Here is a 17,162-nt window from a genome sequence, read left to right on the forward strand (position 1 = left end):
GGATGCTTGAAAGGCACTGGAACAAGAATCAGAAACCTTGACTTCTGCCATTTAATAACAGTAATTTTGTACAAATAACTGTTGTGGCTTCAGATGTCCTATTCCTCGGGATGGGTTAGATGAATAGTCAATCCCAGCTGCTTGGGAGGGTCTCTCAGGAGCTTTAAATGATACTGCTCACAGCCATCCATAATTCCAGTTCCAGTGGATCCAATGCCCTCTCCTGACCTCTCTGAGCACCATGCAGTACGAAAACATTCAGTTAAGTTCCAAAGTTGCAGAAGTTCATAACCATGTCTGGCAGCAGTCCAGATTATCTGGTGCCCTCTTCTGGCCTCTATAGGCACTGCATGGATATGGTACACACACACACACACACACACACACACACACACACCATTACATGAAAATACTCAGATACAAAAATAAATCTTAAGTAAAAGCCATAACATATCATATTATTTTTTTTTAAGACAGGGTTTCTCTGTGTAGCCCTGGCGGTCGTGGAACTCTCTTTGTAGACCAGACTGGCCTCAAACTCGCAGAAATCCTCCTGCCTCTGCCTCCCGAGTGCTGGGACTAGAGTCATATCCCAACATGGTGGTTGTCCTGGTGTGCTAGAGTTCTCGAAGAGAATCTACTGGTCTTGATTCACTGGTAGGGGTCTTCAGAGTTCATGTTAGTGCCCAGATCAGAAACATATCCTACCTGAAAAGAAAAAAAATAGGAATGTGCCGCCACCACCACTCAGAATATCATTTTCTTTTTATCTTAAGTAGCATCATGAATAATACATCTAGAAATGTCAGAATAATGGAGCTTAAAATTGTTTAATGTCGCTCAATTAATTAGCTTTATAATAAAACATTGAAAAGGTGAATGAATTTCCTGTAAATTATCATTAGTCAAAATGCTCTGATTAGTGATATTATAAAGTATAATCTCAGGTGTTATTAGGAGTGGATAATTGCTTTTCTTATCTAGGGATCATGAGAATTAACAGTAAGTGGTCATTTGCAAATGGTTAATAAGTTTTCATGATTTTCTATTTCCTATAGACAACTAAACTTAATGTCAGAATCTCTTACCACACATAAATGGATTTGCTATTTTTTGTATTTACTGGAAGAGTTAGAGATCATAAGGATATACTGATATTTTAACCTATTGAACAAATGTAATTTTTCCTAAATATTAAATAAAATCATTCATAAACATTTGCCTGGTTTGCATGTGAATTCAACATTTGATTGGTCAAATCACTGCCTATTGTTGCTGGTCAGAGTTTCTAAATGCTTTATATCCCTTGGAAATTGTGCCACTTAAAAAATTAATAAAATTTGTCTGGTATATATTTTGAATTTCCAAGAAATGTATCTCTGTGTCAGTATTGGACTTTTAATACATATAAGAAAACTACATTTTAAAGTAAAGTAAACAGAACATCTGGATTGGGCACCAAAACATTTATGAATTTAATTGGTTGAGTATGAGACTGGGAAACTGGATATTTAAACCATTTGTGGTCCTGGCCATCCTAATCTACAGCCACAGCCACAGTCCACAGCGCCATGGGCTCTAAGCTCGCTTCGAGGGTGAGAATTCTCTACATCTGTGTTACAACAACAGGACGCACTGTCCTGCTGTGCCCAGGTCTGTGCCCTGTCCAGGAATTCCTCACTCACAGTCACACTACACATCATGTCCACTGGCATTCGTTCAGAGAGACAGAAGAGAAGCGCTCAAGCTAAAACGTGAATGCACTGTGGGTTTTGAGATTCCACGAGGCTGCTCAGCTCATCTACCTCACGCAGCTTCGTTCTCCATCCACCCTCCACCCTCCCCCATTGTTAGACTGCAAAATGCTCAGCCCTGAGTTCAATTCCCAGAAACAACGTGTTGGCTCACAGCCGTTCGCAATTAGAGCTGGAGCCCTCTTCTGGATGGAGATCTGGAGCCCTCTTCTGGCCAGCAAGCATACATGCAGGCAAAACATTGTATGCATTAAAAAAAAAAATCTTCTTAAAAAAAGTAACTGGGGGGTCTACTTCAATATGCCTTTAACTCACAGCTGGACATTTTTTATGAAATTGGTCCTTTCGTTGAACATGTTCGTTGCTATTGAAAGATAAAGGGAGGGAAGAGGAGGAGAGAGTTGTCCAAGTGTAAGAAAACCAGAAGGGCTTGTGTGGAAGAGTGCAGAGGAGACAGGAGATGCAAGGGCCAGGAAGAAAATCAGAAACGGAAACACTAAAGCATGTTTTGATGAAGCCTTGATAGCGAATGAAATGTGGCCTGAGCAAGGCAGAGATAGGTACAAAAGTTGACTCAGGAGTCCCTGCATGGGTACACGGCACGGAAATTAACCCGTTAGTGATACTTCAATGTTAGAAATACATTGAAACATCCATTTTGCTCACGGTTTTCACTCAGTCTTGGTAGGAGTAATAGAGCCAAGAGACTGGACCAAAATATTTCATTTTTATCCAGAGACCAGCGATGGAACAGAAGTGGAAATGGGAGAAACCCCGTGACAGAGGTCACTTTCCCCACGAGGAACCCGGTGACAGCGACCACTTTCCCCACGAGGAACCCGATGACAGCGGTCTCTTTCCCCACGAGGAACCCGGTGCGGTTCCTTTCTCTGCTCTGTTTCATCTTCGCCTTCTGGCATCTAGGAAAAGCCTGGTTCCAGGCACCGAGTCCCTCCTCTGGCTTAGCCATACTAAGTAAGCCCTGACCGTCATTGAGTGTGGTGATGATTTGGTCCTTCCTAAGTCTTGGGGGTGCTGTCAACTACAAGCTGCAGTGACATTTTCCTTCTCCTCTCTCATCCTTGTAACGGTGTTTTCCACACCCTCTCCATCCCCTTGGAATGCCTCTTAGAGAATCTCCAGCCTCTACTGTAGACCTCACACCTGTCCTGAAGACCCCTATTTGCTTTTGCAATCAAATATCTCTTATAATCAATTCAAATGGCCATGTAAAGGCACCCTCGATCCTAATATTATTCAGGACCTTTACAAATACTGCAAGCAACTGAGAAGCCAATGATAATGGCACTGGGATTTGTCTCTACTGCATGTACTGGCTTTTTGGGATCCTATTCTATTTGGATGCATACCTTCCTAAGCCTGGATAGTGAGGGGAGGGCCGTGGACTTCCCACAGGGCAGGGTACCCTGTGCCCTCTCTTAGGATGGGAAGGGGAGGGAAGTGGGAGGAGGGGAGGAAGTGGAAATTTTGATTGGTATTATTTATAAAGTAATAAAAAAGAACAAAGAAAAAACAACTTAGACAGCTTGTTAAATATGAAAAGAAGAATGAAAATAGACCCATATCTATCACCATGCAAAAAACTCAAGTCCAAATGGATCAAAGACCTCAACATAAAGCCAGCCACACTGAGCCTTATAGAAGAAAAAATGGGAAATACACTTGAACACATTGGCACAGGAAACCACTTCCTAAATATAACCCCAGCAGCACAGACACTGAGAGAAACAATTAATAAATGGAAACTCCTGAAACTGAAAAGTTTCTGTAAAGCAAAGGAACATTGTCAATGAGACAAAAGGGTGGCCTACAGAATGGGAAAAGATCTTCACTAACCCCACATCAGACAGAGGTCTGATCTCCAAAATATACAAGGGACTCAAGAAATTGGACACCAAAAGAACACATAATCTAATAAAAAAATGGAATACAGACCTAAACAGAGAACTCTCAACAGAGGAATCTAAAATGGCTGAAAGACACTTAAAGAAATATTCAACACCCATAGTCATCAGAGAAATGCAAATCAAAGCAACTCTGAGATTCCATCTTACACCTGTAAGAATGGTCAAGATCAAAAACACTGAATGACAACTTATGCTAGAGAGGTTGTGGGGGAAAGGGAACACTTCTGCATTGCTGGTGGGAATGCAAGCTGGTACAACCCTTTTGGATGTCAGTGTGGCAATTTCTCAGAAAATTAGGAAACAACCGTCCTCGAGACCCAGTGATACCACTTTTGGGTATATATCCAAAGGATGCTCAATTGTACCACAAGGACATGTGCTCATCTATGTTTGTAGCAGCTTTGTCATAGCCAGAACCTGGAAACAACCTAAAAGCACCTCGATTGAAGAATGCCATGTTGGGGAAAGGTACTGAGTCACATGGTAGAACATAGATAAGATACATGATTAATTTAAGTTGTAAGAGCTAGTTAGTAATAAGCCTAAGATATTGCCTGAGCATTTATAATTAAAAAGTAAATAATTTTTTAAAGAAAAACGTCTTTAAAGAGACAGAGTACAGACAGTCGTAGATTAAAAGGAGTAAAGAAAAATAAGCCGTGTAAAGATGGAAAATTCACGGTGTCTGGATTGTGTATATTGTTGTACTTTCTTTGAATTTTTTGACTGTGAAGAAGCTAAGTAAAGAGAGATATTTCATTGTATGGACTTCTAAGTTAAACCAACATAAAGGTATCTTGATTCCAAAATTTGAGTCTAAGGATATGTTGCTTTTGAAAAGAGGTTCTTCTTTTGTTTTCACAGAAGATGAGAACCTGTGGATTGTTTCCAGGCCAATATGGTTTTATGGAACAAGACCCCCTAAAAGGTTGCTATAAATACCCCTACAAAGAAAATACTTCGCCCAATAAACAGCAGGAAGAAGTTTGGACAGAACTACGCCCATATTCCCAAATATTGTTTGTTTGTGAATGTTTCTTTGCCTTTAAAGGGGGATATGCTATAGAGATGGATACTTTGCATTGGTATGGATCTTGGTTTATTGATACAAATTTAAGGTCAATTTTGTTATATGTATATGTATTTTTGATCTTGATTAAGGTATTGTGTTTCTGTAGCTCATTTAAAATGTATAATTAAGAAATATAAGTTAATAGATACTCATCTATAATAGCTTGTAGTCATGTTAGATTTTCTAGATGCATAGAGATATATTTCAGTTAGATGGGTATTCTTCAAATCTTTCAGAGACCTTCAGAATATGGCATTTAAAATGTTTAAGAACTTAAGACTGTTATGATGGTGAGACATATTTGCTCCTGGCAGCACCAATTACTTTAAGAGAAAGATGGGCATCGAAGAGGCTCCTTATGGAGTTTGTTAGATGAACTGGACATGCAGGATCCACAGAGAAATGACTGCTGAATTTGCCTAAAGGTGAGATGATCCTTCAGGGTTTCTGCTTCATGAAAGAGTCTGCGAGACATTCTGCAGGACACAGAAAAATGTGACAGACAAACTGCCAGTACAGGTGGAACTATCTTTGAAATTTCCTGCTTTGTGTAAAAGTCTGCTGGATACTAAGGGCCTGTAAGCTGAAGATGGATGCCCCAACCGTACAGAAGAACTTTGGGTGACTGTCCAGGTAGTGAGATGTCTCTGTCAATTCTAGACTTTTGGAAGTTGCTTACAATTTACTTCCTGTTTACTTAGGTAATTTTATATCCTTCTGGAGTCCTTGATGAAGTTGAAGAATTTATAGTTATAGTTTTCCTTAGTTATGATAAAAGATAAAGTAGATATAAATATTGTAACTGTAGTTCTTGCTTGATACCTGTTTTGTTATATGTAGTTTTGCTATGTTAAAGTTAAAGCCTTCCTTTTTATTTAAACAGAAAAGGGGAAATGGTGTTGCTTTCATTGGTTAATAAAGGAAGTGCTTTGGGCCTACAGCAGAGCTGTAGGGGAACAGAACTAGGTGGGGAAAACAAAACAGAGGGCTGGGAAGAAAAGGGCAAAGTCAGGGAGAGATGCCATGGAGCCGCCAGAGTCAGACATGACGAATCTTTGCCAGTAAGCACTGCCACGTGGCAATATACAGATCAATAGAAATGGGTTAAATTAATATAAGAGTTAGCCAATAAGAAGCTAGAGCTAATGGGCCAAGCAGTGTTTTAATTAATATAGTTTCTGTGCGGTTATTTTGGTTCTGGGTGGCCAGGACGAACAAGCAGCCACCTCCTACACAACTTCCCCCCAGAATAACCTTATTCTAGACATAGAGCTCAGCATTTTTGCAGGCTTAACTATCAAGCCAGACACATCCTGCTCTCACAGCACTTATGTCAGCAGGCAGCTACTTGTGGTTACAAAGTTAAAAAGTAGTAGACATGGGCACAATGCTATAAAGACAACAATATTCAAACCCAGACGATTATTTCATGTCTGCAAGGTGCGACTGATAACTGCGCAAAGAATCACCAACATAATGAGAAAAGAGCCTGCAAGATGCACAGATTTTGCAATTCCTACCCTATCCCATGGATGACTGGTCCTTGCCAAGTGAGTGTCCAATTCCACAGGTGTTTTGTCCCAAGGAAACCCGTTGGACAGGTAGACATATGCCTATCTGAGACTAAGCTGTATGGCTCCCAACAATCATCCAAAAGACCCCCACCTCTAACCAACAACCCAACCTAATAGGGTCTGGAAATCGCTCCATGTATGACTGTCAGACTGACTCCGTTCCCTATAACTACCTTAGCCATCTCTCCTCCACCAGGGCCTAGCCTCTATGTCTGTTTTCTCTGTTTTTTGTATGACAATTTGTCTTAGAAACAAAAATCTTAAAAACGAAGCTTATGATAAGATTTTTAGAGACAATATTTTTAATAAGGTATAGGAAAGCATGCAAATGAGAGTCTAGAGAAATAAGTGATTTAGGGTGAAGAAAATGCTTCAGGTTTCTTTCTCCATCCATTTGTTCTTGTGGTTAGTCTGCTCACCAGCAGGTTGCCAAACGGAGACACTTATCCCAGTAACACCTAAATCAACTTCTAAAACACCTGTCCCCTATGTTTGCTTTCTCTATAAGCAAACTAGAGATCACTGTCAACACTGGCCAGAAACTTATGGAGGCTGCCCTTATTGGGCCTATAGGAGACATGATGCATACCCAGGAAGGCACTCTTCTTTTTTTGCAGAATGGGGATTCTTTTATATTCTAATTAAGGACCTATGGCACCCCAGATGGGAGACAGGGATCATTGGTAAACTCTACTATGTATTTATCACAGCTGCCCATCAGGCATGCTCAAAACACAGGGTGCACATCCCATTCTCTCAAGAAATGGTCCAACTCTCCTCAAAGGTCTTTACATCCCCAATATCACCCCTTTTAGATGATCCTGATCCCATCTCCCTGTCACACCATCCCATTTCAGACCTTAACCTCTGTGTATCAGCTATTGAATAAGGCCTTGCCTGACCACTTTGAAGAATATTGGTTGTGTATCCTCCTTGGTCAGCCTTACAACCAATTGTGGCCCCGCCCATTGTCTTATTAGATTCTCTCACCTTGCTTGTTATATTTTGTTATATATACATGTGTGTGTGTTATATTTTGCTGAGCCAAATATTACTACTACTACTACAATGACGACAGCGGCGGTGACTCTCTCTCTCTCTCTCTCTCTCTCTCTCTTTCTCTCTCTCTCTCATCACTGAATGCTTCATCTCCCAGGAACACACTTTATGAACACCCTGAATTCCGCAGACTATAATAATACCATACCCCCTTAGTACTATCACCCAGCCCCTATGTCTAAACATTCACAGTGCCTCAATTTTTCTGTAACACTCAAGTATAACACTACCCACTCACTAGGTGCTATGGGACTTGTGCCCTGGTGTTCCTTTTCTCAGAGCTATGAGTGGCACCCAGTGAAGAACCCTTGCCAATTCCCATCACTGGGTTTATAGAGACACAGCATGAAAAATGAGCAATTCGGGTCATACCCTGAATCCAATTCAGGTTATACCTAGCAGCCCTGGGCATATAACCTCTGGTGTCACCTCTGGAGCAGCAAGGGCTGACTACCTCCCTAACTATTTACTATTAGCTGTCCTCACAGTTTATCCAGGATCTCTAACAGGTGGCTGAGATCATCCTCTCCCTCCAGAAACAAACAGACTTGCTGGCTGCCATAGCACTACAAAATTGGTAAGGATTAGATTTACTAACAGCAGACAGAGATAGTCTTTGTCTTTTCTTCGTGGAGGAATGTTGCTTCTATGTTAACCAATTAGGTATGGTAAAAGATAAGATCTGACAACTCTACATGGGTCTTTGAAAATGTAGGAAACAGCTTGAACCCGATAGCCAATGGAGCACTGATAGTACAGTATGGAACTAGATGCTACCCTTCTTAACCCCTCTTCTCTTTTTCTTTTTTTAACTATAAACTGATTGGCCTAGTATCTCGGGCTTCTTATTAACTCCTATAACTTATATTATCCCATATTTCTTGTCTGTGTAAGCCATGTGGCTTGGTACCTTTTTCGATGAGGCAGTCACATCTTGCTTCCTCTGAGGCTGGATCACGACTGCAGACTGAAAGTTCCCTCTTACCAGAATTCTCATTGCCCCACCTCTACTTCCTGCCTGGTCACCCTGCCTATACTTCCTGCCTGGCTACTGACCAATCATCATTTGTTTAAAATACAAGTGACAGGGTACAGACCATTGTCCCACAGCACTTCCCCCCCCCCAAAAAAAAAACTTCTGAATCTTTGCTCAGCTTTTATCCTGACCTTTATTCATAATAACTTGTAATCAACATTCTAAACAAAGTAAAATATCCATAGTCCATTTTCTGGGAATTTGGGCATAGTTTTCCAGGCTACTTCCTGCTGATTGGAGGTGTTATGGGGGACCTAAAGAAAATTTAGAATCATTATCAAGTCGTGACTGAAGTATCCTGTGGGACTTGATCATCTCAGGCAGCAGTCTTAAATCTGTTCTGGATGTATAACTCAGATATCTGGGCCATCCGCTCCTATCGGAGATTTCTCAGGGGATTTTCCTGATTTTTCTTAACCTGGAATGAATCCACAGCCTCTCATTTCCTGTAGAAACAAAAGCAAAACCTCTTCTTTAAAGTAATAAACCCTTTGACTTCAATTTTAAAGTCAAAGTATTTTCAAAATACCTATCTTGGATTAATTCGGCAGCATTTATAAACAAATATCTTTTAGCAGCTGTCATTCCTTCCTCAGCATTCAAACAATTCAAAGAGAACATAATAACATACATTATCCAGATTCTCTGCGTGTTTTCCATCTTTATGTGGCTTTATTTTAAACTCTATTTCTTTTATTTTTATTTTTAATTTTTGGCTTTTTTAGACAGGGTTTCTCTGTGTATCTTTGTCCTGGAACTCACTCTGTAGACCAAGCTGTCCTTGAACTCACAGAGTTCCACCTGCCTCTGCCTCCCAAGTGCTGGGAATGAAGGTGTGTAACACAACACTTTGAACTCACAGAGATCTGTCTGCCTCTGCCTCCCAAGTGTTGGAATTAAAGGTGTTTGCCACCACACCCAACTACTCTCTTTTTTATTTTTTATTTTAAGGACTTTATCCTTTTTTTTTCCAAGCCTACGTATATTTTAAACACAATGTAAATCATTTAGAGGCTTTTCTATCTGAAAGTATCTTTACTGTATCCCTCCTTTTCTAACTACATGAGTCTTTAATTTGCTAAGCAATATGGCTAGGATTAAAGCTGTGGCTTTGATGGCTGGATGTTGCTTTCTGAGATTCTAGCCTTATGGCAGAGGTACTGGCCAGACCTATGTTTATTGCCACAACACTATGGCATTTCAAGGTTCCTGCCACCACCAAAAAGCATGTTGTACGCTCTTCATAAACACCATTTAAGTGTTTGGTGGCAGGGCCTCTTAAAAGAACTGCAAGGTTTCACAGCTAAAGCTGTTGACTGAGGTTTCTGTCCTACCCAGTTCCCACAGTCATTAAGTCCCAAAGAAATCACACAGAGGTCTACATTAATTATAAACTGATTGGCCTAGTAGCTCAGGCTTCTTATTAACTCTTAGCCTATAATTCTTGTCTGTGTTAGCCAAGTGGCTTGGTACCTTTTCGGCGAGGCAGTCTCATCTTCCATCCTCTGCATCTCTCTTCTCCTTTTTGTAATCCTGCTAGCTACACTCCAACTTGTAAACTTCTTGTCTAGATTCTATGACAACAGATTCAAAAGATTTCTAGCCAGTTACTATTACAGGATCACTGGTCCCTGGCTAAAGAGCCAGAGGCCTGCAGCACCCAGCTACATCCTGATGATGAAGATCAGGATTGCCCCCAAGGACATCGATCCCCTCAATCAACAGGAAGTAGTCAAATGACAATGGCACCACCCTTCCCAACCCTCCATTTTTCATTAATAAACAAAAATGGGAGGGATGTGGGGTAAACCGGGTCAAAGAAAAACATCCTGACCCTGACTTGACCCCAAGACCAGAGCTTGAAATGTCATCAATCAAGAAAAATATATAGCTCAATAAAAACCAAAAGAAAGAAAGGAAGGAAGGAAGGAAGGAAGGGAAGGAAGGAAGGAAGGAAGGAAGGAAGGAAGGAAGGAAGGGGGAAGAGGAGGAAAGGAGGAAGAGGAGGAAAGGAGGAAGAAGGGAGGGAGGGAAGGGAAGGAAGGGAGGGAAGGGAAGGAAGGAAGGAAGGAAGGAAGGAAGGAAGGAAGGAGGAAGAAGAGGAAAGGAGGAAGGAGGAAGAGGAGGAAGGAGGGAGGGAGGGAGGGAAGGGAAGGGAGGGAAGGGAGGGAAGGGAAGGAAGGAAGGAAGGAAGGAAGGAAGGAAGGAAGGAAGGGGGAAGAGGAGGAAAGGAGGGAGGGGAGGGAGGGAGGGGAGAGAGGGAGGAAAGGAAGGAAGGAAGGAAAGAAGGAAGGAACGAAGGAAGGAAGGAAGCCCACCAATCCCTGAGCTTGCCCCAGAATCAGACTACAAAATTCCTCTGATCCCACATCACCCTAGGAAGCTCCATCCCACAAGACATCCTATAGAAGCTCTGTACCCCGCTCAGTTTCTGCTGTTTCTCACCCTAGAAGCAACCACCCTCCTGGATTTTTCCCTTTCTTTCATGAGCAGTGTGACACTTTCCACTGGATAGAACCCAGCTTTAACAATGTATTTGTGCCAAAGTCAGAGCAGAGCAGGACTGTAACACTTCCCTGGGGAAACTTTCCCCTAGGAAAGCAGAATTGTAACACTCCAGGGGACCTGAGCAGAGCTATAACACTTGCATTGGGGAAACCTTTCCCTGGAGCAAGGCTGTAAGCTGCTCCACTTACAGTGACTTTGTGGTATTCCTTGGCCCCTGACTCCCAGGATCGCTTTCCATTCAAGATGTAAGGCTTACAATAAGCATTCACATCTACCTAAACATAAACCAATCTCATAGAATGCACAGCACTTATGAATAGGTGATGTTTGATTTACCTTTCCTCAAAGTCAGCCTGGTCTTTGAAGCACACCTGTCTTTTGGTCTCTGATAGCTGTAAGTACGTGCACGAGCTGCGAGAATGACTGGGGTCCCCTGAATTGTGGGGTCCCAGCCTTCCTCCCTAGGCTGCCACTTACGCCTCACTCTGTTTCTTCCTGAAGCACCCTGTTTGCTGTCCTGAAAGGGCAGCTGTATTTTCCGTCTGGTGCCGACCACCCAGAATTCTTTATCAGGAGATTTGGCCATTTCCAAGGCCTGCATCTTCCTCCTGTTTAGAAGCTGGGATTTGGCTTCTGCCAGCAGATTCTGGTCCAGTACCCTTGATGGTCCCTCCAGGAAAGTATTTTCCTGCAGGAGTTGAGGCTGTGCTTCCCTTTCTTTGGAAGCTTTCATGTCTTCCAGTGTGTCTTGCCCTGATGGCTCGGGCTTCAGCTTTTCTCCAGGCTGCTCCTCTCTAATGGATGGAGAGAACACTGCCTGCATTGGACGTCTAGAATGGGGCTTGATCTTCTTGCCCTGCAAAAAGATGTTTTCTTCTAAAGGAGCAACGTGTTTGCCACATCTGTAGGGTCCTCGTGGCTGTCTGAGTTCTATGTCCCCTCCTCCTTCCAGATGGTCCCTCCTCAGATCCCCTAGGTTCTTTAGCTGCTGACATTTCTTGGTTGGGTTTTTGTTGTTCACAACCACCTCTTGCTCCAGGAACTGCCTGGCATCTTCTGGGTTTGGGGTTTTCTCTGTTTGCTTCCTGACCTTGCCAAGCAACGCCATTGTTCTCCTGTTCACCTGGGCCTCCCACGCTGTTTCTGCTTCGGGACTGTTCTTTGGCAAACCCAAGTGTCCGGCAAATGTCCGCCTGTGCCCCTGGCCTTCCGCAGAGTCACCCCGCAGGATGTTCAGACAGCCTTTAGGGTCAGGGGAATAGTCCTCACTAACAGAGCTTGTAAGCCGTGGAAGATGCTCTGGTTTCTTCTTGCCATGAGATAGAAGCTCTTCCATGCTAAACTGTTTATTGCCCAGACCTCTTCTATGTTCCGGGGCCTCCCAGAGGAGTTTAATCTCCCGGAGTGCCACATAAGCCCTAGGGGCAGGCCTTGGGGTTTGTCCCACTGATCCTTCGTGAGTCCTGCTATATTGAAGTCTCCTGTTCTTCAGAAAGTGAGAGAGCCATTCATGGGAACACATGTTCTCTCACCAGAGCCTCGCTCTTCTTAGGTCCTACCCTGAAGTCAGGGGACCTCTCCTAGCTGCAGATTCTCTCTCTCTCTCTCTCTCTCTCTCTCTCTCTCTCTCTCTCTCTCTCCCTCACTCACTAATACAATTCCAGTACAAAGCACTACTCCGCACAGTTCCTCCAACCTCTGGTAACCACACTGTACTGATGCTTCCGGGGTGTTGAGGACTAAAGTACCCTCTTGTACATCACAGTCCAGAATGCTGGGGCTTATCTGTCTCTTTGTGATGCAGTGGGAGGGGCTGGAGGGAAGATGGCTGGACCCAGTATTAAGGAGTATTTCATTCTGCGGCCTCTGTCACTCCAGATGTTAAGGGTGACAACATCTAGGAAAACCACCCACAGATTGAAAGGCACAGGCACGTTATGAATGGGTGAGAGGTGACCTGTGACGGACAGTTGAGGAGCCCTCTAGGGAGTTAGAGGGCTCATGAGCTGACTTCCTGGGACTCGCCATGGATGCCAGCTCCTTCAGCCCTGCATAGCCCCTTGTCAAGGAATAAAACAACACTCACTCCAGAGAATCAAAAGGAGAGGTTTATTCTAGAAGCAAATATGAATGCCCATGGTCCAGAAGAACCAATTTTGGTTTCCCCAAATATCATTTTCCAACAAAGTAGCCATTTCATAATGTTTTTATAGTAATGGAACAAAGAAGACCAGAAGTCAAGATAGTTTTCAAACACACTGGTGGAAACAGCAGGTAGGCAGACTATGGCAAAGCACAGACGTCGCTGCTCTCAGCCTCAGAGGCGGTATGATGACGTTAGCTTTAGGATCGGAGGAAACCTGCTAAGTTAACACGAAGTGAAAATTCACTAGATAGTCCCAAGGGTATTTTATCAGAACCAGGGCTGAATAAAGAATGGCTATTAAGAGGCAAAAGATAGCCCCCGAAATAAACTAAAACTAGACTCTGGAGCTGCAACTCTCTAGCCTCTCCACTGAAAGGATAATAAAAGGTTAAAACTGAATATTGGTGGAGGCAGAGGTGGGAAGTTACATTAGAGAGAAACTCCACGGTGACAAACGCCTCAATGATAAGACAGGATAGGTTGATAACTTTTTTTCCTCATCTTGAAAACAGTGTAGGCTATTTCCTGGAGATGACCACAAGCAACTTAGTAACCACATTAAAGCACTCTGTGAAAAGTCCATTGCAATAGCGTATTCCCCTCTATGAGAGCAATATACTGCTAGTATGTTAATTTTTGGTCTTTGACCCATGTAAACATTTTAACATTAGAGCAGTCAAGGTATGACTTGCATCCTGCCTTTTTCCGGTAATGGGTAAAGGCTCTTTGGTTTCACCAACAATGACCGTTGTTATTACCAGGGCGGGGGCATGCCCATTCATATTAGCTTTGTTTCTCTTAACCATTTCTGTTGTGCTAATTTGTCTCTTACTCTTTTAACAGTATTACTTTTAATTGGGTTTTTAGGACTTCAAATATAAGGACTGTATTTACTCATCCCCCTTCTCCCTCTAACTCCTCCCACTTCTCAAATTCACAGCCTCTAGCTCTTTAATTATGATTGTTATATACACATATACGGCTGACCTCTTGGGGCTGGCTAACCTGTCAAGTGGTCCTGTCCCTGGAGACTTCTGGACTGTTTATAACTGTTTATAACAATACACCTGACAGCAAGCAATGGAGGATGCCTTAGGAGGATGAGTTAGGGTTTCTATTGCTGTGGAGAGACACCACGACCATGCAACTCTTAGAAAGAAAACATTTAATTGAGGAGGCGGCTTACAATTCAGAGGCTCGGTCCATTATCATCATGGTGGAAGCATGGCAGCATGCCGACCGGCATGGGGGGGTACATCTAGATCAGAAGGCAACAGGAAGTGGACTCAGGCACTGGGTGTGGCTTAGGCATACATGTGACCTCAAGCCCACCCCCACTTTCTCCAACATGGCCATACGTACTCCAACAAAGCTACACCTCTTAATAGTACCACTCCCTATGAGCTTATGGGGGCTACCTACATTCACACTACCACAGAGGGGTTTCCTCTTCATTATAATCAGAAGAGATACGGTCTTGCTAGTTAGCTTCAGCTGTCAACTTGACACAGCCTCAACTGGGGGACTGCCTCAATCAGTTTAGCCTATGGGTGCATCTGTTAGGAATATTCTCTCAATTGTTAATGGATGCAGGAGGGCCCAGCCCATATGTCTGCCACCCTAGATCAGCAGGCCTGAGCTGTATGAGAAAATAAGCTGAGTGAGCCAGCAAGCATCTTTTCCCCCATTGCTGCAGGAGCTCCTTCTGCCCCTTCAGCCAATAGCCTTTAAGATACCAGCCCACTTGGGTATGGTCTCTTTTGCTTTAAAAAGCAGCGGTAGCCATGCGCTCGCTCACTCGCTTGCTTCGGACTCCACTTCTGACTACTAGACTCCTTTCCTGGTCGCACTGAGGGCTGTTGTCTAGAACAGTGATCTGTAAGTTTTCCCTTTAAATAAATAACCCTTTTATTAATCATAATTCTAAACTGGTGTGGGATTGTTTTGTGACTTAGGCCTTCATTTCGTGCTCCAACGTGACAGACTAAATCCACTTTAAAACCTGAGAGAGTTTAATTCTAGGCATGGTGGACCCGGGAACATGAGTGCACTGGAGAGATGGCTGTCTACCTACCTGTCAACCTGAGGACAGTTAAACACGGTGGCCAGCTGATAAGCCAACATCAACGCCCCTGTGGTGAACTGATAGTGTCCTGTTCAGGGTAACCCACCCTCAACTGCAGAGAACATGAAGGAAGCTATCAGGTTCAAGGTGATAAATCGGAAAGAATAGAATCCTCAAGAGTGAAGAGACGGGAGCTAAGGGTTTTCCTGGCTAGTTTTTGTCCACGTGACTTAATCTGAAGTCATCTGAAGAGAGAAACTCTCAACTAAGAAAATGCCTTCATAAAGTGCCTCCCTGGACAGGTGGCCCGAAGTTGTATAAAAAAACAGGCTGAGTGAGCCATAGGAAGCAAGCCAGGAAGTAACATTCCTCTCTGTCCTCTGCATCACCTCCTGCCTCCAGGTTCCTGCCTTTGAGTTCCAGCCCTTGCTTCCCTCAGTGATGGACGTTCTAAGATATAAAATGAAATAAACTCTTTCCTCCATACATTGCTTTTGTTCATGGTGTTTTAGCACAGCAATAGAAACCCTAATGGAGACAGTACCCCCACAAATGCATACAATTTGTTGATTTTTTTTTTAGCTGCTTGGGAATTGTCTTAGCTTGGGTTTCAATTGCTGTAAAGAGACACCATGACCACAGCAACTCTTACAAAGGAAAACATTTAACTGGGTGGCTTACAGTTCAGAGGTTCAGTCCGTTATCATCACAGTGGAACACAGCGGTTTGCAGGCACACATGGTGCTGGAGAGGGAACTGAGAATTCTACATCTTTGATCCACAGTCAAGAGAAAGTTGTCTTGGACACTGGGTGTGGCTTGAGCATAAATGAGACCTCAAAGCCCACCCCCACAGTTTCTTCCTACAACACAGCCATACCTATTTCAACAAAGAAGCACCCCCTAATAGTGCCACTCCCTATGAGCTTATGAGGCCAATTACCTTCAAACTTATAGTTAGCTTTTTTTTACTCTTTGCTCTTTCAGGACCTGTCACTCAGGTGTATTCTATATACCTCTTTCCTTCTTACTCCATGGCTGGCTGTATGGCTGGGTGACTGATCCCTGGCATCCCCTCTCCTCCTTTTCTCGATCCTTTCTTCTTCTTCTATTTATTCTCTCTGCCTGGCAGCCCCACCCATCCATCTCCCACCGAGTTATTGGTTGTTCGGCTCTTTATTAGACCAATCAGGTGTTTTAGGTAGGCCAAGTAACACAGCTTCAGAGTTAAACATAAAAGAATGCAACTTGTCTTTGCATCAGTAAAGAAGCATTCCACAGCATAAATGAATGGAACACATCTCCAACTAATCTTCCACCACACAAACTCCCATAAGTATTAATGCTGGTGAGGCATTTGTGCTCTCTAGTGTTCTGGAAATGTCAGAGGGAATCAAGTGGTTCAGGTGGAAAGCAGAAAACAGACGTGAATGGGGAATCTGGGTTTGTTGTTCAAATGCTCAGAAAAGGGAACTGCGCCGAACAATCCCAGAATTAGGAATTAGGGGCAGTAAAATGAGGAGTTCAAGAGTTGCCTGCACTGTATGAGACCCTGTTTAAAAAAAAAAAAAAAAACTGGCCACAGTTATATTCATGGTTCCAGCGCAAATCTAAACCATCCTATAAGTATTTTGTTTGTTTGAGATTTTTGTGGTTTTTTTTGTTTTGTTTTGTTTTGTTTTGTTTTAACCTTTGGGATCCCGCTTCTCTTTAGAAAGCAGTCGTTCTTCTGACTTGCGCATGGAATGCCTTAGAAAGGGTTTTAACACTCATAGATGGGGACAAGCCATGCACCAGCAAACGTTGTTCCTAGTTGTCCTGGGAGGACTCAGCTGGCAACAGCAGGCCCGAGTGGTGGGCCAATCAGAGGGCAGTTTGGCCACAGGCAGGGTCCTTATCTCAAACCAAGAGTTAGCGCGGCAACATTCTGAAGCCCCTCCCTCTTCTTCCTGCGGTGAGGGTCCGTTGCATATAATCCACAGAAAGAGTTCTTAGGTCTTCAATACATGCAGCATCTTCAC

General features: G+C 43.2%; 1 non-coding gene across 1 annotated transcript; it reads left to right on the forward strand.

Annotated features, from left to right (window-relative positions):
* Positions 1-572: 572 nt before the first annotated feature.
* LOC121462456 lies at positions 573-703 on the forward strand. The gene has a single exon (XR_005976319.1). It is a non-coding gene; the product is annotated as a small nucleolar RNA SNORA3/SNORA45 family (small nucleolar RNA).
* The last annotated feature ends 16,459 nt before the right edge of the window (positions 704-17,162 follow it).

The sequence above is a fragment of the Microtus oregoni genome, unplaced genomic scaffold (genome assembly GCF_018167655.1).
Source record: "Microtus oregoni isolate MIOR12 unplaced genomic scaffold, Mior012 000024F_ref0000369, whole genome shotgun sequence".
Classification (NCBI taxonomy): Eukaryota; Metazoa; Chordata; class Mammalia; order Rodentia; family Cricetidae; genus Microtus; species Microtus oregoni.